Source organism: Vigna umbellata, chromosome 6 (genome assembly GCF_029865625.1).
Source record: "Vigna umbellata cultivar VRB3 chromosome 6, Vumbellata_1.0, whole genome shotgun sequence".
Taxonomy (NCBI): domain Eukaryota; kingdom Viridiplantae; phylum Streptophyta; class Magnoliopsida; order Fabales; family Fabaceae; genus Vigna; species Vigna umbellata.
Genome location: NC_142170.1, coordinates 32,905,496 through 32,914,661, shown reverse-complemented (window position 1 = coordinate 32,914,661; position 9,166 = coordinate 32,905,496).

Below are 9,166 nucleotides of genomic sequence, written 5' to 3'. Positions count from 1 at the left end.
GTGCCTCTTCTATGATGTTGCAGGTTCTGGTCTCTTTGAAATCCTTTGTTGCAGATCTCACAAATGAACTTATTTATGGCCAAAAGACTCTTGGGGGACAAGGCCATAACTTCAGCATCAGGGTCTGAATAGACACATTAAAATTCATATAATTAAAATGACTGCTTTCATCTCAACGAGTTCCAGAAATTTGAATAATTTAAAATACCTCCCAAGACTTCTACTAAACAGATTTAGGTCTTCTACAATTTTGCAAATTCAACTCCTAAACACACATATACAACCAATACGAACCAACATCATGAAGAAATCACACAAATGGACACACAAAGAAATAAAAGGGGAAAAAATTAAAAACAAGAAAGATGCTTCAGTCATCGCAACAACAATATATTCTACATAGATGCAAATAATGTCTCAAATTTAACCACATTTCAAACTTAAAGCATAGAAATCACTTTATGTAGATAATGAACCCTAAACCAAAACAGTATCACCGATTGACATGATAAAAACATTGATGACTCAATATTCCTCAATGTTCATACAACTAACTAACACATCCAGAGCATTGGTTTCTTCATCTAGTAAAAGGATTGATGGATTCTTAACTATGGCACGAGGTATTGCAATCCTTTATTTCTGTCCCCCGGATAGTTCTATCCCCCTCTCACCAACCTGCAAAAGAAATTGAATATCATGTGAATTTCCTTAGTTCCACGATCCTACTAAACAATATTCTTAAAGCAGGAAAAGAAATTTCTTTATGCAGAGACAATGAATAAAATTGATAAAAACTGGCCTCGTCTCTTCTCCGCATTGCAAGCGATCCCGTGGCCTCGTGTCTTCTTCGCACTAACCCTAGACACAAATAGAAGAGAGAATTTGAAGGAGAACAAACCAAATCAGAGATAGGACTCACAGAAACCCTAAATAGAGTAGGAACCCTAATCTGGACCGAAGGAACCCAAGAAAGGGAGGAAACTCAAAATGAACCGATTAATCGATTCAAAAACGAGATTGAACGGAGTAAAAGAGGATTTAATCGGTGAAACTTCAAGAAAAAGGTGAAAGGATGACGAAACCATAGAAGGAGATGGTGAGCTCTCGAGAAGAAAATGCTATTGCGGAAGAAGAACGCGAGAATGAAGCTGCTCTCTCTAATGCGCGAGAGAGAAAATGGACGTGGCTGATGATGGAGTCTGAATGAAGACGTGGAAAAGGAAGAACGCGTGGCTACAAGGAGGGAAACAAAAACATGTGAGGGTTTCTTCTATCAGAGGAAAGAAAGAAGAAAGGATTTGTGGGTTTTTTTTATATCCGAAATGAAGGAAGAAGGAAGAGTCACTGAGTGAGTGAGGGATTCGTTCAGGAGAGTTGTACTTAGGGTTTTTTTTCAAAGTTACAAGAAGTTCCAGGTTTTTTCTAAATTTTTCTAGTTATTAATTAATTAAAAATCCGTATATAACATTCTAGAAATGTTTCCATCCAAATGCACTAAGTTACATACGGAGTTTATATACCGATAAATTGTATGTAATTTTTTTTTATTATATATGGAAAAATCCGTATATAATAAATTTGTATGTAATATTCGTATGTAACATGTTTAATACATACATATTAAAATCCATATATAATAATCCGTATATAAAATGCAGTTTTCTTGTAGTGTATTTAATTGAGGTATGGACAATTATATTTAAAGTTTATCTAATGGAAATAATGTATAAGATGTTCTTGAAATAAAGATAATCTCCTGTTTAAAATATTTGGAAAAATTTTCCAGTATTAGTTTTGAAGTGAACTATTATTTAATGAAAATTCCTATTAAAATTTGTGTATTGTAACAACATTAGATTACGTTTCTTTCTTGATTAATAAAGTGGAAAATTTTCCCATGGCACTTCAAGAAGGGATGTTACATTAATGGTATTAGAACAATGATTTTGGAGCTTTGGGGAGTGAGCTTTTATAGGTACTGATGTTTAACTTTGATTGTTCTAGTGTTTTTCTTATATGAATGTTGTTAGAGATATAATTGATTACTCACATTATTTGTTTTTATGCTTGATAGGAATTCTTTGATTATATATGATATGTTGTTCCTCCTAATGAACTAGTTGTCACTGAATTGGATGTTTTATATGAATTGCAAACCTTCACTATCTTGAGTCTTTTGAAATGTGGTACTGCTAGTAAATTTGTTTTAGGTTTGGGAAATCGTTTATCTTGCATATATGATTAGTGAGTGAATTTGGTACTAGATTTTAAGTACCTTCTATTTTATAAGTGAAGTAATTAGTTAATCAAACTAATAATCAAGATGAAGATATGGGACGTGAGGAGTAGAAAATTTAGAAGGCCAGGGTAGTTAGGTTTATAGGTTTGATGAGAGAATTGATAAATCAAATTTGATAAGTATGAAAGGAAACAAGACTTGAGGTGTTTAGTGATTTATGATTCAATGATGTTTTAGTTGACGGGATTAAATTATGAGTAGGAATGGTGGACAATATGTTGTGAGGATGACTTTTGGCATGGATGGCCCACCCATCCTTGTCCACTAAGTTAGATAAAACTTTGATCCCTTAGTTAATAAGTCCAAAATCATGTCCCACTTTAGTCAACACTGGGTCTTGGCCCTTTGTTGACTTGAGTGGTCAAAACCCAATTCTACTTGGCCTAAAATAAATCCTATACTACTAGGCTCATAATACAAAGTTCAAATAAATCATATACTACTTGGCTCAAAATACAAGGCCAAAAATTATTCTTACCCTGGTAGAAGTTTCAAAGGGTTTCTCCTTACACCACCCCGCTATTCTTCCTATACCACCATATTCCTCTATTACCCTTCATTTACTTTTGTTAGAGAGTTAAAAATGGTTGGTAAACAAATTTCCTTTGCACCAACGTCCAACCACCCATTAAAAGTGGTCCCACTATAAAATGTAATGCATCCCCACAACGGAGATCACATTTCCTCCTTCATTATGCTATTTCTTTTCTCCTCCACTATGCTATTGTACATTATGCTAAATACATAAATATATTCTATAAATAAAGCCAAAAAATTAAACTAATAAAGGAAAAAAAATTAAACACTAATTCACACTTTCAAAATGCATTACAGTATTGTGTTTTGGCTTAATTATATAAAAAATTTAAATATATAAATATATTCTATAAATAAACCTAAAACAATTAAAAAAAAACTAAACACTGAAACCGGAAGGCCAAAACACATATGGAAGATCCGTTTGGCCTTCAATGGATGTGAACATCCGTAACATCCGTTGAAGGCCAAATGGATCTTCCATATCTGTTTTGGCCTTTTGATTTTAGTGATTTCATGGACATAATAGACATCATACAATAGCACAACACACAACATATCAAAATCACAGCACATACGAAACCTAAATAGCAAACCAACCTGGATCTGAAGAGAGGAAACCAAGGACAACCACACTCCGCTTCGCAAACCACAAACACAACAAAATGGAAGCACACGATGCAGGCATGGAAGGAAAAAAATGGAGGAAGGGAAGAAACAGATGTCAAAAAAAAAAGAAAAGAAAGATGAAGAGAGTAGGAAAAAGAGAGAATGAGAGAAATGAGATTATGTGGGGTGTGGGGTTGTGGGGTAAGCGGTTGCAAAGAAAGGGAGAGAAGATTAGGGTTTTTTTAGATTAAATAGGGTAAAAGTAAAAATAAATTTATTGAAGGGTAGTTTTGGAATAAAATAAAATTGAAGATAAGGGTGTGGTGGTGTAGGAAGAATAGTGTGGTGGTGGAGGGAGTAACCCTCGAAGCTTCATGATCACTAGAGATGAACCAAGAGAGAGTCTAAACCCATCTTCCACAGATGACTCTAATTCTTCTTGAATGTATTTTGGCCATGGCTAGATGTCATCAAGTTGAGTCGAATCGAGTCAAAGATTGAGCCAAGTCGGTTTGGGTCATGGATCAAGTCAAGTAGGTCTAGGGCAAAGGGTGAACCTGAATCCAAAAAGTTGAGTTAAAACAGGACGAGCCAAATAATCCAACCAAGTTGACTTGGATCAAAGGTTTAAATGAGTAATTTCAGACTGAAGGTCAAATTGAGTTTGTTTGATCTAAATACTAAAAAGGTTTAAAGAATAATTCTGATGTATTATTTGAAAGAGTAGAGTACCACATATATATACACACATACACACACAAGGATTCTACACTACTACAAAATTGACTATAGATAGCGCTGCATAGATAACGCTTTTTCTAATAAGCGCTATCTATTAATGTGCAGAACAATAGATAGCACTTATTTAAACATGCGCTATCTATAACTATGATAATAGATAGCGCGTATTTTAAAAAACGCTATCTATAATTATTTAATATTATTTTTTTAATTAATAAATTGAAATATATCCATAGATAGCGCTTGTTTGAAAAAGCGCTATCTATGACAATTGAATAGATAGCACGTTTTTTACTAAGCGCGATGTATTGTGACCCAATAGATAGCACGTTTTTTACTAAGCGCGATGTATTGTGACCCAATAGATAGCACGTTTTACAGTACGCGTTATATCTATAACGATTAAAAAGTTTTCCTCTTCGCGCTACTAGGAGTCTTGAAATTTGACGTTCACTGACTTCATCACTGCTTAGCGTTGTTCCAAGGTTTCATTTGCGCTGCTCCTTCATTTCATTCGCGCTCCTCCTCCGTTTCATTCGCGCTGCTCCTCCGTTTCACCACTGGTTAGGGCTCTTCTCCTCTGTTTCATCAGCGTAGAGGGCTCCTTCTCCTCCGTTCATCAGTGCGTTAGGGCTCCTTCGGTAGTTCTCCTTCATTTTGACGTGTACATCTTTGCTCACTCTTTCAGTGCACTCCCGTTTTCAACAGTGTGTGTGGCCTTTGCTCCTTCGTTTTAGGACTTCCGTTTTCAGGTATCACATTCCCTCTCCCTCCTCTTCTCAGCTTCGTTTCTCCTTTGCCTTATTTTCATGAAAACACGTTTTTATCAGGTGGTGATTGCGCCATTGGTGTAGATTCTGTGTTCGTGCAGTGGGTTTAGGAACCCATTGTCACTCGCTTCTGTGTTAGGGCAAACACTGAGGGAGAACGACAGTCCTCTGGTGAGTTTTTAAATTTTGCAATTGTGTTATAGTTATAGTTATTTTATTTTAGCACACATAGGTCGCGCGAATATTTGAGTTTGATGACTCTGTTTTGCATGAGTGAGAGTAATTCTTAGTGTAAGTATGGAACAACTTGGATTAGTGTGTGTTTGAGTGTTAGGAAGAGGGAATGTTAATGTAACAGAGGGGAGAAGGGTAGTTGCAGAGAAAGGTTGAGAGAAGGTGAGGTTCAATGTTTGATTGGAAGTGTGAGGTGAGAGAAAGGATTGGAGTGTCGTAGATCATGTTCAGTCAAAGGAATTTGGATTTTTTATTCAAATTTCAGCATTCAAAAATAACTATTTGAATGATAGTTCCAATAAAATAGAAACATAATGATAAACCATAGCTAGATGTTCTATTGTTGTTCCGAAGGACAATAATTATTAGTTGTGTAGAGGTGATAGATGATTCAAGCTATATAACTCTGGTCATACATGTTTGCTGGTATGTTCTCTACTGGTTTCAATAGGAGAGGATTAGAGATAAATGATAAAATAGTTTTACCGGGCAATTAAAGTAGTATGAGTTATAGGAGGAACAAAGTCTTTAATCTGGCTGTGAACTTTTAGTTGTGTGAAGCCAATGGTGTTGATTCTCGAAGTTGTCATGTGTTAGTAATAGAAAATGTTGTTCCTGAAATTAACAGTGTAAAAGTGTCACCATTTTGCTTCAAAATCAGTCATTGTACATCAACCGTAGCCTTCCACTGATGTGCTCCTCTTCACGTTCCAGCCGTCCACTTCCACTGTCCACTATCCAGCTCTCTGCATTCTCACGGGCTGCTCCTCACGGGCTGCTCTCCCCTCTGGAATGTCCCCCTCTATTCTACTGTATACTATAGTACACTACTGCTACTGGAATCTAAATTACTCACACTTAACACTACACGGCCTTCTCCTTATATTCTTGGAAGTGCACACTTTCGTTTGTTCCAGCCAGCTTCCCCATGTTTTTGGTCTCCCATTATCATCTTTTAATTAATTTCTTCCATCAATTGCTGCTCCTGGATGCCAAATAAAGTAAGGTGGGGCCCTTCATTTCTCATACACTTCCGCATGCTACTGCTTTGACCGAGAACACCACTTCTTGGATGGGTGGTGTTGTGTGCCACTATGACAAAGCTTTCTCGCTTCCCCTAGTGCTGCTCTGTGCAGGCCGGACACCACTCCCCTTCTTGCTGGACGCTGCTTTTTTTTCCATCCAGCCATGCCGTGAAAGCTCATCCAAGCTGCTGTTCCGTGGTGAAGGGCTGGACTTTGTTTGCTGGATTGCTTCCGCTTCTTGCCACTTCTTGGATGCTTGGTGCTGCACCTTATCTGGCCGTGATGTTCTTCTTCCAGCAAGACCGTGAGCTTCCTGGATGCAAGACTTGTTGGACATGCTTGCTGGATGCGTGAAGATGGTTGGATTGTTCCAACACGTCCCAGCTCTTTGCAGACCGGACGCTGCTGCACCTTAGCTGGCCGTGAGCTCCTCTTTCTTTACATGGAGCAGCTGGTTCTCCTGGATGTGGCTGGACATATTGAAGGTCTGGCCTTGACACTTTCTCTCTTCCAACATCATGGTACCTTCATGTGCCAAGCCTGTACCGTGAACACCGGTGTTGTTGCTGCTGTTCCAGCCGTGAACTTCTCCAATGTGCTATTGTTTCTGACTTTAAAAGAAATACAAAACGGTGCTCTCCATTGGATGGCTGCGTGTTCTTTCCAAGTGCAGCCGTGACACCTCCATTCTTTCTCTTTGCCTCTCATTCCCGTGCTGCAGTTCTTGGACGTGTGAATCACCGTACACAACCAACAAAACACCACTTCTTCAAATGAAATCAGCCATGCTTGGACTTGCTGTTGCCTCTGCTTCCTAGCTGGAACGTAACTCATGCTGCACCAATTGTCCAATTGAAAAGCTCTTTTTCTGGACCACCATGCTGCTACTGGATGATAGCTGGACGTTATGCTCTTTTCCTCTCATTCCCGTGACATGCTAGATGCTCCAAGAGTGAGGCTGCTTGCTGGAACGTTGCCTTAGTTGCTGGACGGTGTTCTCTTCAAGGGCCGTGAGTTCTTCAAGCTGGACGGTGCTGTTGTGTGGCTGCTGGACCGTGGAGTCCTTCCTCATGCAGCAGCCGTTCTTCTTCTCCAACCTCTGCATGTGCTGGACTAGGCCGTGGAGTGTGCTTGTGTTGTGTGCAGCTGTGTGCTCCCTGCTGGCAGCATTGGACGTGGCTGGTGCAACTGCCTTCCTTTCTCTCCACCAAGAAACTAAGCATTTTGCTGCTGGAAAAATAAAAGAAACGTGTCCCCCTTTCCGTGACAGAGAGCCCTTCTAAGAAAGAAAATTTCCAAAACCTCCATGCAGTAAGCGTGCAGCTTTTCTCCAACGTGTTCCTTTGCTCAAGGTGGCTTTTGCTGGACGTTGTGTCTCCTGCGTGCTGCTGCCTGCACTCCTTTCATCTCCCACCATGCATCTTCAATTTATTTAATATTCATTGCCCATGGGCTGCCAAGCCATTGTAAAAGAAACCGTGAGTGGTGCCCACCTTTTTGTATTGTCTCCCACTTCTTAAAAGAAAGAAGATTCCCTTTTAATTGGATGGCTAGGCCGTGTGGTGTGATTCTTCAATTGCTAGAGTTAATGTGACGGTGTAGTAAGCATTGGCAGCAAATAAAATAGGAAGCCTTCACAATTAGTGTTTCATCCTTGCTGTTGTCCATGTGAATAAAATTGTTCCAAGTAATACATATATAATCTAGATATTCCTTATTATAAAGAATTTGCTCCTCATTTCTATAATTTCAGAACTTACAATATAAATTAGAGGAATGCAAGGAACTAAATCTTTTCAACACACCCTTTTCTACTGGTTAAAATTAACTAACTATAGAAGTTGTGAAACTAGCATTTCTATAAGCTAAAACTTCATATAATTATTATTAATAAAATAATATTATTAAATTTATACTAAAATTCATTAAATATTTTAAAAGAAATAAATTTTATTAAATTATAATTATTAAATTTTAATTATTTTGTAAATTAATAAAAGTATATATATATATATATATATATAATATGGATAAATAAATAAATAACTGTTTTTAAAGTTGTTTAAAAAGTTAATATAATAATTATTAAAATAAAATAATATTATTAAATTCATACTAAAGTTTATTATATATTTTAAAAGAACTAATATTGTTACTTTTTAATTAATCTTAAGGCTACTTCTAGGTAGACAAATACACCTTACCACACAATATTGACCTTAGTGTTTCTATTTAATTAACCATCTTACTGCACATTCTTCTTTGAATTTATAAGTAGATAAATACTACTACATTTTAATTTTAATTAACCTTACTGCTACTTCTAGGTAGACAAATACACCTTACCACACAATATTCACTTTGCTACTTCTCTTTTCTTAAGTGACCTTGTTTTCTTTATTCGGGCTCTGATAGAGTATACACTCAACATCAAAGCTGAAGCCTTAATGAATTGCTCTTTCCACAATCATTGTTGCTCCCAAGTAGGCAGATTGTAGTGTGATTTTTATTTGTTGAATTTGAAAGCAGGGTGCATTTTCATTTTCTTATGATCATCTGAAATTGGTTTGTTTAATTAGATTTATAAATACTTGATTTCATTTTTACTAATTGCATTGTTATTCTTTTTGTAAATTACAGTTGTGAACTTTTCTTACACATACGGTGTGTTCAAAGTTGAGGTAGGATGAATATTATTTTATAGTTTGTTATTGCAAATAGTGTTAACTTGTATATATTGCTAATACTATATTGACTAATCTTGATAGATTAATAAAATATGGAACGAAAATGGATGTTTGCTAGTCGATTATCAAAAGAATACGAGGATGAGGTGAAAGGGTTTCGTAGATTTGCAGTTGAGCATGCAAAAAACCCTAGTAGAATCATTTGTCCTTGCTTGCAGTGTTGTCATTTAAAGGTAGTGAATGCAGATGAGTTAGAAGAGC